The following is a 14,469-nucleotide window of genomic DNA, read 5'->3' as shown; positions in this document are numbered from 1 at the left end:
TAAAAGGCAATAGAGTGGGCAAAATGTTTACACTAGATGTAAATATGCTTGAAGTGAAAGCTGCAATGTTTGCATAAAGATCAAGGGTTGTTATAGATACAGACAGCTGGCATAAGAGAATTGGGCATGTAAATGTGTAAAGAATGAAGTCTATGTAGACTAAAGAAATTGTGAACACAAGGCTGCCTAGGTTTAAGTTTGATGGTATACAGAAAGCATGTGAAGCATGTCAATTTAGAAAGCAGACAAAGCATGTATTTCCACATGATGGAAATGTGAGGCGAAATGTACTAGATGTTGTGGATTCAAATGTATGGGTGACTACTATTGAGATATTGAGCTCATCTAGTGAGGCGGTGGACACTAATGACCCGCTTGGGGGATAGGCCCCACACTTACACCACTAGCATGTTTGGTGAGATCATGGGTGATATGTGGCCAGTGGGATGACAGGCTATGTGATAGCCATTCTAGAGAGACTCGCATAGTTATAGCGCTAGCTCATTTAGTTGGGTTCACACTATAGAGAACCCTAGTATGTATTTGGTTGAGTACCTTTTCATATTGTGTGTACTCTTATCTTTGTATATGGTGTGTTGAGTGTTGTGTGAAGAAGAAGAAGATTTTCAGCCTCTTACTTTGTGTGTTCTCTTTTAGGGTTTTGTGAGTGTGTGTGTGCTTGCAAGAGCTCAAGCTCTCTTCTCCCCTCCATCTTTTCATGGTATTAGAGCCTGGTTCATGCTAAGGGCTGAGCTGCAAGCAAGAGAAGCACAGGAAGCGGTACGAGGGTAAGAGCTTCATCTACTCTTCCCTATTTGTGTTGGTGACTACACCCTTGTTAGGAGCTCTAAGGGAGGCACTGGCAAATGATCTCTGATTGAGGAGCTTTCCTCGTGGGGGTAAAGCTATAGGGCAACTATACTGTCCTATCAATTAGACAACATTTATCAGGCACCAGCAAACGATCTCTGATTGAGGAGCTTTCCTCGCGAGAGTAAAGCTATAGGGAAACTATACTGTCCTATCAATCAAACAACATTTATCGAGCCAAAAACGCGTTTCAAGCGCGTTAGGACCTCCATTTTTTGAAAAGCAGGCGATTTTGAGCACTGCGGGTAAGTCATCGATTCTATGCAGAACTCTATTTTAAGAATTGTAGGAAGATAGATTGGTTGTGCAGACATTGTGTGTGCTGCAAGGAGGTCAAATAGTTGCCATTGGGTGTATGTATGCACATTGAGGCCACTCGTTGACATTTGAGTGTAGTACAGTACCGCTAGAAAATACAGCAGTTTGTGCAGGACAAACCAAAGTGCTGTTTCTGGTAAATTTGTGTGTCTGGCAAGATGTCAAATGATGGCATAAACCAGATTGTTGCTGAGAAGCTTGACAAGAATAACTTCCATGCTTGGAGGTTCAGGTTGATAGATTTCTTGATGGGAAACAGTTATTGGGACTACAGAGAATGTGAGCATGAGAGGCATCGGAGGTATCGGAGATCAATCGGACTACTGCATATGTGAAAGAGTTCAAGGATTGGAACCAAGGAGCCAGAAAAGTTATGTATTGGCTCTCTATCAGTATACAAGACACCATGATTGGGCACATACAGGATGCCAAGTCCCCCAAGGAGGCGTGGGACACCTTGGTAAAACTCTATGAAACGAATACCAAGGCATGAAAGATACAGTTGAAGAATGAGCTTCATACTGTGGAGAAAAAGAGTATGTCTGTGAATGACTATGCATTGAAGATCAAGGGTATTGTGGAATCCCTTGCATCTATTGGCATTTTAGTAGATGGTGTTGATAAGGTGGAAGTCTGTCTACGTGGACAAGGCATTCAAGAAGTCTATTTTCAGACTCAGGAAAACATTTTCAATTTCACAAATTTGGTGTCTATGTTGATTATAGAAGAGAAGAGCTTGGGTGAACACCAACAATCTTCACAAAACAAAAACAGTTTAGAGTAATAGGCCTTCTACACAAGTTCAGGAAGAGGACAAGGTAGAGGAGGCTGTGGACGCGGCCAAGGAGGTGGCCAAACAGGTAATCAGAATTATGGCCAGTAGTAGCAACAACAGTCCCAAAATTCACAACAACAACACGCAGGTGGAAGAGGCCAATTCAGAGGCAGGGGGAGTAAAAGAAGTCGTGGAAATTGGCAAAGGTAGTATAATGATACATGTGGATGCTTTTATTATGGTAAGCCTGGACATGTACAGGCAGATTGTTATAAGAAGTAGGCTAACATGCAAAATGGAAAATTGCAGCAAAACAACATGATGCATCCTTGAGCAGAAACAATGAGGATAATGAAAGGTTTTTTGTTATGTAGCATGTCATTAATGCCATGTCTAAAAATGTTGAAGCAGCACATAAAGATGATGTATGGTACGTTGATATTCAGGTGCCTCGAACCACATGACAAGTCATGGAGTGGTTCAAGGAGATGAAAAACCTTGAAAGACCAGGTTTTGTGGAAACAGGGGATGACACTGCTCATCCAATTGCCCATGTTGGAGATGTGCCATTGTCTATGCAGGATGGCAAAGTGAAGTACCTTGCAGATGTACTTCACGTTTTGAACATAACAAAGAATCTGGTTTCAGTTAGCCAGATGATTGAGGAAGGTTTGTAGGTTTGGTTTAACCCTAATGGTTGTTATGTTTGAAGACTTTAAAGACAAGTGCAGGTTGGTTGCAAAAGGTAACAGAGTGAGAAGAATGTTTACATTGAATGTAAACATGCCTGAAGTGAGTTGGACATAGACACAGACATTTGGTATAAAAGAATTGGACATGTGAATGTGTAGAGAATGAAGTCTATGCAGACTAAAGGAATTGTGATAGGGCTGCCAAAGTTTAAAGTTGAAGGTATGCAAAAAATATGTGAAGCATGTCAATTTGGAAAGCAAACAAAGCATGTATTTTCACGTGACAGAAATGTGAGCAGAAATGCACTAGATGTTGTGCATTCGGATGTATGGGGTCTTACGAAGATCATGTCTATGGGAGGCTGCAGGTATTATATGTGACATTTATTGATGAGACCACACAAGGAAAGTGTGGGTATTCTTCATGAAGGAGAAGAGTGAGGTGTTCACTCATTTTAAGAATTTCAAAGTTATGGTTAAAAAGCAAACAGGGAAACATGTAAACTGCCTAAGGTAAGATGGAGGGGGAGAGTACTTCTCCAATGAGTTCTCTGAATTTTTGCATAAGAATGGTATTCAAAGATAGTTTACTTGTAGATACACTCCGCAGCAAAATGGAGTTGCTGAGTGGAAAAACAAGCACATTGTTGAGATTGCGCGAGCATTGATGGGAGAGAAAAATATGTTGCATAGCGATTGGACTAAGGCTGTTTCTACAGCAGTTTACATCATGAACAGGACTCCAACTGTAGCCATACATGATGTAACTCCAGAGGAGAGGTTTACTAGCAGAAAACTTGATTTGTCTCATCTGAAAGTCTTTGGATGCATTGCATATGTGCATGTGCCAGATGAGCTGAGAACTAAGCTGGATCCAAAAGCTGAAAAATGTGTGTTTATTGGGTATTACCTTGAGGAAAAGGGATACAGGTGTTATAACCCTGCTACACGTGAGTTGAGGGTAAGTAGGGATATTGTCTTTTATGAGATGATCAGTTGGTATGCTGCTGAAAAAGAAGTTTTTGGGGCTGATGTGAGTGGAAATGTGGTTGCACAGAATGCAAGTCAGCAATCACAGTCTTTGAGTGGACCAGGAGAGTCCTCATCTAGTGGTCCAGTTGAAAGACCATGGAGTGGCAGGCTGTGTCATAATACTAGTCCTGCTTAGTACATCACATAAAGGCAAAGAGAAAGTGGTTGAGCCCCTTAGTATTCCTGACATTTCTACAAGGCATTCTCATGTTGATGGAGAGTCTAGTGGCTCAGAGATGAGCCTTGATGAGGATCTTGGCATACCAGCTATGAGAACACCTAGTGTAAAGAATGCTATGGAAGCCATGAATGCAAAGCTGCGAAGATCTGGGAGAGTGAAGAATCTTGTGCAGAGGTTTACCTATGATGGTTATGTGGCACATCACTATGCATACATGGCAAAAGTTGTACAGGTTATAAATCCCACATGCATTGATGAGGCTGTTGGAAATGTGTGTTGCATTGTGGACTATTTTATGAAACTAGGACAGAGATATGTGTACATGGGTACACAGATGCTGATTGGGCTGGTAATATCTCAGATAGAAGATCTACTAGTGGCTTCATGTTTTCTTTGGGGAGTCCTTCTATGACTTGGAGCAGCAAGAAGTAGCCTACGGTTTCTCGATCCAGTACAGAGGCCGAGTGTAGAGGTGCTGCTACAACATGTGAGGTAGCTTGGTTGAGAAAGCTACTTTGCAGATTTGGGTCTATCAGTGGGGATAGACAAGTTGTCATTTTCTGTGACAACATCAGCAGTAGACAGTTGGCCAGGAACCCAGTTTTTCATGCTTGCACGAAGCATATAGAGGTCCACTACCATTTTGTTAGAGATAAGGTTTTGGCACAGGAGAGACGCTGACCTTGTTTATGTCAACAAACAGGATCAGGTCGTCGCTGACATCTTCACCAAATCATTGGGTATAGAGAAGTTCCACAGATTCAGGGCTTCGCTTGGTGTACTCTTATCTTTGTATATGGTGTGTTGAGTGTTGTGTGAAGAAGAAGAACATTTTCAGCCTCTTACCTTGTGTGTTCTCTTTTAGGGTTTTGTGAGTGTGTGTGCTCTTGGAAGAGCTCAAGCTCTCTTCTCCCCTGCATCTTTTCAACTACAAAAACTACGTCTATGGGTGGCTGTAAGTATTATGCAACATTCATTGATGACCACACGAGGAAAGTGTGGGTGTATTTCATGAAGGAGAAGAGTGAAGTTTTCACTCGTTTTCAAAATTTAGAGTGATGACTGAAAAGTAAACAAGAAAGCTTGTGAAGTGCCTAAGGTCAGATGGAGGGGAAGAGTACTTCTCCAATGAGTTCTCTAATTTTTTGTGAAAGAATTGCATTCAGAGATAGTTCACATCTAGACACACTCCACAACAAAATGGGGTTGGTGGGCAAAAAAACAAGCACATTGCAGAGATAGCACAAGCATTAATGAGACAGAGAAGAATATGCCACATAGCTATTGGGCTGAAGCTTTTTCTATGACAATTTATATCGTGAATAGGACTCTAATTGGAGCCATACATAATCTAACACCAAAGGAGAAACTCACTAGCAAGAAACCCGATTTGTCTCACTTGAAAGTTTTTGGATGCATTGCCTATGTGCATGTGCCAGCAAATGAGTTGCGTACAAAGTTGGATCTAAAAGTAGAAAAATGTGTGTTTAAATTTTTGCATAAGAATGGTATTCAAAGACAGTTTACATGTAGATACACTCCCCAGCAAAATGGAGTTGTTGAGCGAAAAAACACGCACATTGCTGAGATTGTGCGAGCATTGATGGGAGAGAAGAATATGCCGCATAGCTATTGGGCTGAGACTGTTTCTATAGCAGTTTACATGCCAATTTGGAAAGCAAACAAAGCATGTATTTCCACGTGACAAAAATGTGAGCAGAAATGCACTAGATGTTGTGCATTCAGATGTATGGGGTCCTACGAAGACCATGTCTATGGGAGGCTGCAAGTATTATGTGACATTTATTGATGAGACCACACAAGGAAAGTGTGGGTATACTTCATGAAGGAGAAGAGTGAGGTGTTCACTCATTTTAAGAATTTGAGAGTTATGATTGAAAAGCAAACAGGGAAACATGTAAACTGCCTAAGGTAAGATGGAGGGGAAGAGTACTTCTCCAATGAGTTCTCTGAATTTTTGCATAAGAATGGTATTCAAAGAAAGTTTACTTGTAGATACTGTTTGGGACATCATAGCATAGCGGAGGCTACACTCCAACCCACACACTTGTCAATCCGTGAATGCAACCCGGTTAGCGCATAGAGGCTATCCCGAATGGGAGAAGATGAGTTAACCACACACTAATGACTTCTAGTCCTACTCAATCCTTCTTCAACACTCAAGCAATCAATCTTACATAATCAAAGAATCAAGATTAGGCTACACTTAAGCATAAAAATGCAACTTATGCAAAGAACCTAACATGCAAAGAGCTATCACACAAGCCTCAACTACACATCATTTCATGCACAAGCTTCATCACATGCACTCTACAACTCACAAATCAAAACATCATTAAGAAATCTAGATTAGCAAGTATGTAGACCAAAACCTCATATCATTGAAAATGTAAAGAATAGAGAGTACAAGATTGAAGCATGAATGGAGATGGAGAGCCTTGGGAGAGCACTTGAGAAGGAGCTATGGAGCAAGCTCTCTCTATGAGCCTCTCAACCAAATGACAAAAGAGTCCTCTCTAGCTCTCAAATGGGCCACCTTTTATACAAAAATTCTAGAACTCCCAAAAGTTCCCATGTGGGATTATTGTCAAGCCCTCTCCCACATTCATCTACAGCTTTGAACTCTTTTCAAGAGCCCTAAGTGTCTTTTTTTGTTGCATCCTTGTATTGATCTTCATTCGTCATGCAACACTCCCCCCTTCCTATTTTGCGCACGTCCTCGAGTGCGGTAGTAGCAAGAGCTGCAACAAAAAAACAATGGATACAAGTAAAGTCTCTTATTGAAAAAAAAGAAAAGAAAAGAAAAACCAGCAATGATAATTTCACACGTGAGCATACAAGTGCAAGGCTGATTAAAGTTTTAATGAGTACTAAAATAGGTGAGTAAAGACTAGTCAAAGTGAGACTTAAGTTGTAGATAGTGCTATGCAAAGGCAAATGTGCTTTGTACACCGCCGGTTATGACCGCAGTCTCAATGTCCTACAAGTATGTAAGTTATTCCTAAGTGGCAAACCTACTCCTAAATATGAGCAAAGGTGATTGGAACTCATTTTTTTTCTTTTTTTTTTTAAATCTCTTTTTGATGTGTGTGTAGAAGGTGATAAAGATTAAGGTTCCATCCCAAAGAGACCCAAGCAATGGCCAAGAGACCTCCGCCAAGAGAATCTAAAGACCGCTAAGTATCTCAAGGGCGACAGACCCTTTTTCTTTCTTTTATGACCTAAGGAGTATCCCATGAAGATGAGGGCATCGGTATCGAGGGCCCATAGTGTACCCCAGAGTCCTACCAACATCCATCAAGGCGATAGATTCCTCAAAGGTCTTTTTCTGAAGCTTTTCGACATCAGTGTTCACCCCCTGGAAACCAAGGCATCGGCCCCAAGGTGCTAAGACAACCCCAGGTCCTACCAAGCATTTCTCATGGCTGTGGACACGTCATGTCTCAATTCACTTTGGATATATATTATTATTATTATTATTATTTTTTAAGGATATATTTTCGTAAATTTTTATTACTCCTAACACCTAGCTCATATCTAAGAGGTAGCCACCACTAAGGATACCTAATATACCTTGAAAGCATAAGAACTTGGCATATTCCATTGGTATATATCCTACACTGGCTTTAGATAGAAATATCTTTTACTAAGTCTTCTAAGACTCTAGAATTTACTCACCATATTTTAAGAACTAATCAAAAACTTCAAGCAGCCAACATTGTGTGAACATGCAAACTATATATTCGAAAGATAAGAGCACATAAAGAAATAAAGATTAAGATTTGAATACACCTGTTGTAGTGCCCTGTTGATGTTGTTCGTTTGCATTGATGCATTGCTGATTTTGTGCAGATTGCTCCTCCTTGATCTTTGTAGGCGTAGCATGTCTCCCCCCTTCCTAATTTGTGTGCACGATAGGTGGACTATTGGGGCGTGTTTAATGCTCTTGTTTTTTACGGAGATCTCTGCAAAATTTTTATTAACAAACAAGAAAAGAAAAGAAAAGAATAAAATTTGCCATTGGTGCCAAACACCGAATATAGCCGAGGGGAAAAACCCAATGGGAGAAAAGTGCCCTGGCTTGTCGATCTTATTGTGGAGTCGTTGAACTTACCCATGCGCTGGTGGTGGATCCGTGTCCTCGTTTGCTGGAAAGATGGTATCAATTTCCTCAGGGTGCAGAGACAACCCCTCACAAAAACCGGCCGCTGGAGAAGGTGGTAGAGGAAGGAGTGCTTCCTCACTAAAATATGGCATTGGTTCTATGGGAAGGTTAATCAGACAGTTTCGATTTTGGAACTGCACAATATAGGTACTCATATTTATCCAATATTGACATGTTGAGGCTTGGGGAAGGAGGGCTTGCAAGATCGGTGGTTGCAAGTCATTTAGGCTTGTATCCCTCCATTGTTGTGCTTGAACCTCCTCAGGTAATCTACGTTGATTTGGTCCTCTCTCTGGTATTCTCACATTAAGAAGATTATGGCGTTGGGGTGTAACTCCCACAATTTGCTTCATTAAGCCCGTGCCATATCGTCTAAAGTAAGAGCAGCATATCCAAAAAATATGTGAAGCTTCTTCTAATACGAGCCGTGCACACTCTTGACAATGTGGAAATGGGTGATGCTGTTGATAGAATAACGTGACAAAGTGATGCCCACAGCAATTTTCACCTAAGGGAGCATAGAAGTACCTAGAATGTGTTTGAAACGGAGGAGCACTATAACCCCCGCGATGATCAGGTCGAGTACTATCGGGGTCAATGCATGGTGGACATGTATCTCGCCAAATATCCATCAGGAGTTATCTGGACGTAGAACAATGAAATTTAGAACACTCATATCCATCATGACAATTCCAATCAAAAACAAGATTATCTCAAAGAGAACACATCTTCTAAAGGCATAAGGAACCACATTATTCAAACATTGATTTACCAAAGAGCTTTAATTGTAGTGTTAATGCCTTATCTTTGGTTTTTGGTATATCCTTTTTAAGAGGTGGAAACTTTAGCAATTGTCTTGGAATTTGAGCAAGATAAGAGGATTTAGTCATTGAAATGCTAGAATCTATGCTCAAATGAGACTCATTTGGACTTGTCGTAGGTTCACAAGTTGATGGTTGAATTGTGTAACAAGGAGAAATCGGGACAACCGGTGTCTCAATACATGTTTTAGGAAGATCAACACAAGTAGTTTTGTAGGTGCTATCACAGCCACCTTTCCTTTCTTGAAGAGTTTGTGTTGATTTCTTTTGCACCCACTGATATGGACAATCAAGGGTGGCTTTTGGAATCTTTCTGAAACACTCTTTTACCCCTGCCAAAGCATGGCATTTTGGAAGCCAAATTGTTGTTGCACCCTCATAATAGCCTTGTGCTTTAAGAACATGTTTTGGGACCCATCGAGTAACAATCCAAGGCTTAGGCTTGGAAATGATGTGCTTCTTAAGAGGCTTAGCAACTGGACTAGATGGTACAAGTTTGTACGCATCTTTGGGTAGCCACATTGATAATTCCTTCTTACCTGGCCTTCTTTGAGCAGCAACTAGAGTAGTTGGAACATGCCAGCCATGGCCCTCACTTGAGTACTCATCAATTATCCACATCATTTGTTTTGGAGCTTCAAGAGCAGATTTTGATTGTGGGTTGGGTAAGGTAGAAACATTACCCCTTTGACACGATAAAGCTCGTGGAGTAGCAGATCCCAAGATGCAATCAGAATCAATTTGCAACTTGTATTGTCTATTCTTCCAATCTAATGAGCAATTGGTAGCACTTAACCACGATCTACCGAGAACAACCTCGACTACTGCCTTGGACTTACGTGCCACATAAAAGGACACTGACATCTGGTGATCCTGAATGGTCATCATAATGACACATTTTCCCTCTATAGGGTTATCTTCTCCTGAGAAGCTTCGTAGGTCCACAGGAATTTGCACAAGTGGTGGTTGACCCAAGGCTTTCCAGGTGTCAAACGAGAGAACATTATAATCTGCACCAGAGTCAATTAAGGCAGAGACAAAGTAGGTAGTCTCATGAAGATGAAGGCACACTTGAATATTGAATGGATCGACATATGGCTCATCAGTAGCCAACTGTATGGCTAACATAGAAGCTTTGCGACGCTCCTTGGCTTTTGCAACTCTAGCTTTAGCCTCCTCTTGAGCCTGATGTTTAAGTAGGTCAAGTGCTTCTTTCCGTGTTTGTGCAGCATGCATCTGTTGAAGCATGGCTTCAGTTAATGGTTCATTGTATTTCTTGAGACGACTTCCATTAATGAAGTTAGACATTTGCTCACCGTCTAGTGTCTCTAAACGCACTGCACCACTTGGAGTAAGCTCATTAATCACAAACGGTCCTAAGCCACGTTTTTTGAGCTTTCTCTTATGTTTCTTAAGTGTGTACAAGAGCACCAGGTCTCCTTTTTTGAATCGGCCAGTTGTTACATTTCTATCATACCATTGCTTTTGTCTCCTCTTCTCGGCATACATCCCCATTACCGCCAATAAGCGGGTCTCATCAAGCTTTTCCAATTCGTTAACGCGTTGTGAAAGCTCATGACCAGTCCAATCCAATTGTTTAGCTACTCGTAGAGTAGGTACAAGAAATTCAATGGGAAGAATTGCATCTAGCCCAAAAGCAAGTTCAAATGGGGCTGTGCCCACAGATGTTTTATAGGCTGTCCTATATGCCCAGAGAACTGAGTGCAACTTTTGCTCCCAATCAGTCCTATGTCCCTCAACAATCTTTGTGAGTGCTGTGCAGAGAATCTTGTTAGTACTCTCGGCTTGTCCATTGGTCTGGGGATGATAGGGTGCAGAACGCTTGTGAATTACCATAAATTCTTGAAGAAAAAATTCTATGACTTCATTTACAAAGTGTACACCTTGATCACTAACGATCTCAATAGGTAAGCCATAGCGTGTAAACACGTACTCATACAAGAACTTGGCTGTGGTTCTGGCATCATTTTTGACTGTTGCCTTTGCCTCAACCCATTTGGTCAAATAGTCGGTTGCGACTATAATATATTCTGCATGCGTGTTACGAGCTGGAGGTTTAATGGGACCGACAAAATCAATACCCCATTTTGCAAAAGCACGTGTGCTTAACATAGGCCGCAATGGCATATTGTCCTTTGTGATGGGAGGTTTGGTCCTTTGACAATCGTCACAACGTTTCACATATTCTTCGGCATCCATTTGTAAGGTTGGCCACCAAAGCCCAGACCACCTAATCAACTTTGCTGTGGTATTGCCAGAAAAGTGTCCACCACCAACACCTGCATGTGCATGAGTTAAGATTTTCAGATAGTCAGCTTCACATACACACATGCGTAAGTTGCCATCCTTGCCCCTCTTATAGAGTTGGCCCTCAATCAGCATATAGTTTGCCGCTTCAATTTTAATAGCCTGCTTTCGATGTTTAGGAATTGTTTGATCCAAATAACCATGCTGAAGATAGTCCACAATATACTTACTCCAACTTGGTGTAGTTGAAATTTGGAATAATGTGACATTATGAATTGGCTTCTGAATTTTACATGAAGCACGGTTATGAACAAATGTTTCAGCATCTGCATGCATGGTAGGCCACCATTGCCCATCCTGAGAGATACGTCGCACACAAGTAGTAGCTGATGCATGGATTCCATCGATACCCGCATGTGCCCATTCCAAGATCTCCTCATATTGGTCGGGGTTAGGTATAAGCCTCAACACTCCATCATTACCCTGACGATATAATCTCCCTGAGATTAATGTGAATGGTCGCCATAGGTCCACATTAGGACCCGCTAGTTGTATTTGCCCACTTGTCAAAATTTCTAAAATGGATTCAGACCATCTAGGAGCTGTCTCTACAAGGAAAAGTGTTGAATCTAACATATCATCATCCACACCCACAGGAGCTTCTCCAGAGGTGATTCGAGACAAATGATCTGCCCTTAGATGAGTTGTTCCTTTTCGAACTGCAACTTCAAAATCAAACTCAAGAAGGATGATAAACCACCTTACTATCCTTCCAGTTGCACAAGGCTTATTCACCAAATATAGCAATGCTTGATGGTCCACAAAAAATATGAATTTGTTTGCCAAAAGGTAATGGCGAAACTTTTTCACTGCATATATCATGGACAATCCTTCTCTTTCTGTTGTGGTGTAATTCTTCTCAGCATTGTTCAACTGTCGACTAGCATATGAGATTGGGAAATCCTTATTGTGTTCTCCCGACTGAGCCAAAATACATCCAATTGCAAAGTTGGAAGCATCAATGTGGACATGAAAGATTTGGTTCCAATCTGGTGCCCGTAAAATGGGTGCAGTCACTAATGCTTGCTTCAACTTTTCAAAGGATTCCTCACACTCATCAGTCCAATTAAACTTTACAAGAAGAACATATAACGGTCTGGCTAGGACAGCATACATGTAGATGAATCTACGGTAATAGCCACAATGTCCCATGAATGTTTGTACCCCTTTAGGGTTGATAGGCCGAGGTAATGAGACAATGACATCAATTTTATCCATATCTGTTGAAATCCCATTGCGAGAAACAATATGGCCCAAAATTTTCCCTTGTCTTACCATGAATTTGCACTTGTCAGGATTCAAGCATATACGATAAAGTTGACACTTTTGAAACACAAGTCTGAGGTGTTCTATATGATCATCACGCTCTTGTGAGTGAACACATAAATCATCCATGAAAATCTCAAGAAATTGCCTAAGGTACTCCTTGAATACATGACTCATTAACCGCTGAAAGGTTGCTGGTGCATTTGTTAGACCAAATGGCATAACACGATAGGCAAAGATGCCATCTTCAGTAGCAAAGGATGTCTTGTGTTGATCCTTTGGATCAATTGACACTTGATTGTACCCGGAGAATCCATCCAAGAAACTATATGCCTTTTTCCCTGCAACTCGTTCCAGAACATGATCCGTGATTGGAAGTGGGTAATGATCACGCACAGTAGCTGCATTTACCTTCTTGAGGTTTACACATACTCGAAGTTTTCCATTTTTCTTGGGCACCACTACAATAGGGGAGACCCATTCAGTGTGTTCAATCTCATAGATAAATTCTGCCTCTAAGAGCTTGTCTATTTCTTCCTTTATCTTCCGTGCGAAGTTTTCATTGTAAGTATAAGGACGTTGCTTGGAGGGTTTTGCATCCTCTCGCAATGGAATTGTATGCTGACATATGCTTGGATCAACTCCTTTGAGGTCTTTATAACTCCAAGCAAAAACATCGCGATACTCCTTTATTGTTTGTATTAATAACTTCTCCTCATCTAAGGACAAGTCTGTGGCAATCCACACATAGCGAGGCTCTTCTCCTGGCTTAGCAATATCAATCTTTTTTGCATCTTCTGGACCATCGTATGAAACCCCTGGCACGCTTGGTTTTTGTCGCATGGGCTGTTGAAGAACAATCTTTCGATCTTGAAGAGTGTACTGTGTGAAATTGGGAGGAACATTGAGACCTTGTTCTTGTCCACTTGAGTCTTCACTCATTGAAGACCATGCAGTTTTGAGCTCTCCTTTGCCATCTTGCATCGGATTTTTTTGTTCAACTGTTGTCTTTGCACTTCCCACACTCTTTTTTGAATCGGTTTTAGACTTGAGTTTTGGTTTTTGTTTCTTTGTTTTTTTACAATTTTTGCTAACAGTTGTTAGCTTTTCCCCTGCTTGGAATCCATCTGATCGTCTTATTTGGTCTTTGATACTATCTTGTGCTTGGACATAGTATAGATATCCGTTCTTTCCTGAGAAGTGAGGTGGTGGTCGAGAGTTTTCACTCTTAGACTCCTCCTTTTCTTTTTGTCGTCTCTCACGTTGTTCACGCTCATCTGGTCTACGGATTCTTTTATGGCTCTTACAGCATTTACATTTAGGTCAGGTTCGAGGGATCTCTACCTGAACCTCCCTTCCTCTCAAGAGTAGGCGTGCCTTTCCTAACTCTTCCTCAGGGATTGTCACATCATTATTAAAATCAGAGTCCCAGCCATCTTCCTTATCAGCATCATTAGCAGATTCGAGTGTCAAATCCTCTACTCCTCGACATGCACAGCTGTTGTGGATGTATCCCTATAGTACAAATCATCTAGAAGGGCACGTGGTTGTACCATTCGTATAGGAATAATATCATATCCATCTGAGTCACAAAATTGAATTGGCTTCGGTAAAGCACATGTCGATAATGTTGCAAGGACATGACTCCATTCTAATGGATCAATTAAATGCTCAAGGAAGGGTTGTGGAATGTATGCCTCGTCTGATACACTTCGATTACCCTTAAGTCTCTCAGTGTTGAAATCCCTACATGAGGCTCCGCACATCCATAGATCTTCTCGCTCATCTGAAAATGTAACTCTTGAGCCCTCAGATGAAGCAGAATCAAACTCATCTATTGGAGACTTTGTTACATCACGATATGAGTGATTCCTTAGGTTGACCCTTGTGATGACAGAATCATGTCGGAGGTACAAATAATTGTATCCCCAATCTTGAATCATTTGAAATTGTCGCATGAATGGTCTACCCAATATCACTTCATAGTTTGGATGTTTTCC

Source organism: Cibotium barometz, chromosome 16 (genome assembly GCF_041138505.1).
Source record: "Cibotium barometz isolate CiBa-2024 chromosome 16, ASM4113850v1, whole genome shotgun sequence".
Taxonomy (NCBI): domain Eukaryota; kingdom Viridiplantae; phylum Streptophyta; class Polypodiopsida; order Cyatheales; family Cibotiaceae; genus Cibotium; species Cibotium barometz.
This window is presented reverse-complemented; position numbering follows the sequence as displayed.